The 3,885-nt window shown below is 50.4% G+C and overlaps 1 pseudogene; it reads right to left on the reverse strand.

The window, feature by feature from the left end:
• Nucleotides 1-1,110: 1,110 nt before the first annotated feature.
• Nucleotides 1,111-1,885, reverse strand: LOC116463536 (ribosome biogenesis protein NSA2 homolog; annotated as a pseudogene).
• Between the last annotated feature and the right edge of the window lie 2,000 nt (nucleotides 1,886-3,885).

Consider the following 3,885-nt stretch of genomic DNA (forward strand, 5'->3'; position numbering starts at 1 on the left):
GGGCGGCCGGGCAGAGGCGCTCCTCACTTCCCAGACGATGGGCGGCCGGGCAGAGGTGCTCCTCACATCCCAGACGGGGCGGCCGGGCAGAGGCGCTCCTCACTTCTTCTCAGACCAGGCGGCAGGGTAGAGGCGCTCCTCACTTCCCAGACGATGGGCGGCCGGGCAGAGGCGCTACTCATTTCCCAGACGGGGCGGCCGGGCAGAGGTGCTCCTCACTTCCCAGACAATGGGCGGCCGGGCAGAGGTGCTCCTCACTTCCCAGACGATGGGCGGCCGGGCAGAGGCGCTCCTCACTTCCCAGACGGGGCGGCCGGGCAGAGGCGCTCCTCACTTCCCAGACGGGGTGGCGGCCGGGCAGAGGCGCTCCTAACATCCCAGACGATGGGCGGCCAGGCAGAGAGGCTCCTCACTTCCTAGACGGGGTGGCGGCGGGGCAGAGGCGCTTCTCACATCCCAGACGATGGGCGGCCAGGCAGAGACGCTCCCCACCTCCCAGACGGGGCGGCGGCCGGGCAGAGGCTGCAATCCCAGCACCCTGGGAGGCCAAGGCAGGCGGCTGGGAGGCGTAGGCTGCAGCGAGCCAAGACCACGCCACCGCACTCCAGCCCGGGCAACACCGAGCACCGAGTGAGCGAGACTCCGTCTGCAGTCCCAGCACCTCGGGAGGCCGAGGCGGGCAGAGCACTCGGGGTCAGGAGCTGGAGAGCAGCCTGGCCAACATGGCGAAACCGCGCCTCCAGCCAAAGGAGAAAAAGCAGGCAGCGGTGGTGGTGCGCGTCGGCAATCCCAGGCAGCCCGCAGGCCGGGGCAGGAGAATCACGGGAGCCGGAGGCAGGGAGTCTGCAGCGAGCCGACTGGATTCGAGTCTGGGCCACAGAGGGAAGAAAAGAAAGAAAAAAGAAGGAAGAAAGGACGGAAAGAAGGACGGAAGGAAGGAAGGAGGGAGGGAGGGAGGGAAAGAAGGAAGGAAAGAAAGAAGGAAGGAAGGAATAAATCTCTTGATGATTGCAGACATGTATGGCTGTTTGGTAGTATTCAGAAACATCACAGTAATGGCAGTTTTTTCAATTGGTGCGTAGTCCTCAATAATTATATATGAAATTGCTGTCAAACCAGTAAGACTGCATTTATGCATCCATAATTCTCAGGATTGTTGGTAACCTGGGCATATTTTCCCTAAATAACTGTCTCCTTGCATCACAAGCCCCAATTTGCTCACATTTACCTCCATGGCAGTACCTTTGGTACTAACACCAAAGTTGTATACAGTGGGGATGACGGGTTCTTCTTTACACCAAGTATTGGTAGGCAAAAGGTGGCTTTCAGTTCAGGATATGTTACATGGGCTTTCTTGAAATGCAAGCCCATTGGCCTGATGAATCTTTCATACTTAGGTGGTATTCTTGTAAAGCCATCTCCAACAAAGCAGACATTAGTAACCACCCTCTTCCATGCCTTCTTCTTTCTCTTTCCTGTTCGAATAACTTTTAATACTTCTGTTTCTCCCTGGGCACATACTTTAGGCAGAGGGACTTCCCATTTTCTCGCCTTCTCTTTTCGTTTCTGTTTGATCATACTGGAAAGTACTTTAGCTCGAGATTGTTCCTGTCTGTCCAGCAGATAGGCAGGTACTGCTCCCTGTGGAGTCTTTTCAGCATTCTTTTTTTTTTTTCTCTTTTCATGCATCTTGACAGTCTTTTTTATTTGTATTTTCTCAGCATGGCCCTGTTTATGGTAAAGCTTAGCCTTCAGACCATCATTTTCTTTGCCTTCTTTGAACATTCATGAGCCTCTGACTTTCTTTCTTTCTCTTTTTCTCATGGTGATCCAAACAGTATCCATAGTGTTTACAGTGTAATTCAATATACTTGTTCTGTGGCATGTTGACGCCGCAGAGCCGCCAGGAGCAGCCCCTGGGGTGCGAAAACGCTCTCAATTTTCGGGTCTTAGAGACCCATGAGCTGACGCCATGCAGGCCTGACAGGAAAGTGATTTTACATTAACTTTGCTATTGCTTTATACTGCTATAAAGTCATAAACTCAAATTTTTATCCCACATGTTACTGATCAGCCGTGGATAATGTTAGGAGGATGCCCTAGTTTTGGGGGTGGCTATCTTAATATTCCTTAATATCCCTTAACTGTTTTGCAGATCCAGAACATTTCTGCCTCCAACTCCAGCAAGGATCTGAAGGTCCAGGACCTTAGGAAAGCTGCCTGCAGAGAGGTGGAGAGGTAACAGCATGTGGGACGGGGAGAGTCTGCTTGTATTCTTCTGCCTCCCACACCCCTACGTTTAGGAACAAGCCTCATGCCCATTATACTCACCACGAATTACAAACTAGTGGCTCACAGGCAAGGATATTTTAAATTATTATTATTTATTTTTATTTTTATTTTGAGACAGCGTCTCACTCTGTCTTCCAGGTTGGAGGGCAGTGGCTTGATTTTGGCTCACTGCAGCCTCTGCCTCCCGGGTTCAAGCGTTTCTCCTGCCTCAGCCTCCCAAGTAGCTGGGATTACAAGCATGTCCCAACAAGCCCGGCTAATTTTTTTTAGTGGGGGGGATTTTTAGTAGAGACAGGGTTTCACCGTGTTAGGCTGGTCTCGAACTCCTGGCCTCAAGTGATCTACCTGCCCTGGCCTCCCAAAGTGCTGGGATTACAGGTGTGAGCCACCATGTCCGGCCTCTATTCCTTTTAAAATATGCTTTAATAGCCTTTCTAAATCATCTTCATAGGGGTCTTATATGTATATTCTTTGTTAGGTAAAATTTGAGATATTATGATTGTTGTTACTACAGTGAACTGAGTCTAACTTGTTATTGCATTTTCTAGTGGGTTATCGCCGATGTAGAGGAACGCTTCTGATTTATGTAGGTTCTAGGTCATTTAGTTCATGGGTCTACAGTTTCTCTGCCTGAGCCACTGTCTTTACCTCATGCTCCATCAGAGGTCTCTGATAGTTTCAGGGTGTCCAGACAAATCCATTCATTTACCCATATCTTCATTGAACATTTACTGAGAACTTCGGTTATGAAATGGGCTATCCCCCCATCCCCCACCCCCACATTCACATGTTGAAGCCCTAACCCCCAATATGACTGTATTTGGAGATCCGGCATTTAAAGAGGAAATTAAGGTTAAATGAGGCCATAAGATTGGAGTCCTAATTAGATAGGACTGTGTTCTTTTTTTTTTTTTTTTTTTGAGACAGAGTCTCGCTGTCACCCAGGCTGGAGTGCAGTGGCACGATCTCGGCTCACTGCAGGCTCCGCCCCCCGGGGTTCATGCCATTCTCCTGCCTCAGCCTCCCGAGTAGCTGGGACTATAGGCGCCCGCCATATCGCCCAGCTAATTTTTTTTGTATTTTTAGTAGAGACGGGGTTTCACTGTGTTAGCCAGGGTGGTCTCGATCTCCTGACCTCGTGATCCACCCGCCTTGGCCTCCCAAAGTGCTGGGATTACAGGCGTGAGCCACCGCGCCCGGCCAGGACTTGTGTTCTTAAAAGAAGAGAGAGACATCTGAGCTCCCCCAACCCCTGAACGTAGACAGAGAAAAGGCCACACAAGGACACAGTGAGAAGTTGGCTGTCTGCAAGCAGGGGAGAGGGGTCTTGCCAGAACCCAATCCCGCTAGCACCTTGGTCTTGGACTTCCAGCCTCTAGAACTGGGAGAAAATACATTTGTGTTGTTTAAGACACCCCAACACTGTGCTTTGTTATGGCAGCCCGAGCAGATGAGTACAGCCTCTCTGTGCCCTAGTTCTTCTGGTTATTTTATGGAAGTGTTATCTCTGACTAGAAAGCCTTACCTAGGGTCTTCTTTCAATTTAGGCAGTGGAGATCTGGTTAGAGTTGAAGAGATGCTTTAAAAAAACAA

This window comes from Hylobates moloch, unplaced genomic scaffold, assembly GCF_009828535.3.
Source record: "Hylobates moloch isolate HMO894 unplaced genomic scaffold, HMol_V3 SCAFFOLD_40, whole genome shotgun sequence".
Lineage (NCBI taxonomy): Eukaryota > Metazoa > Chordata > Mammalia > Primates > Hylobatidae > Hylobates > Hylobates moloch.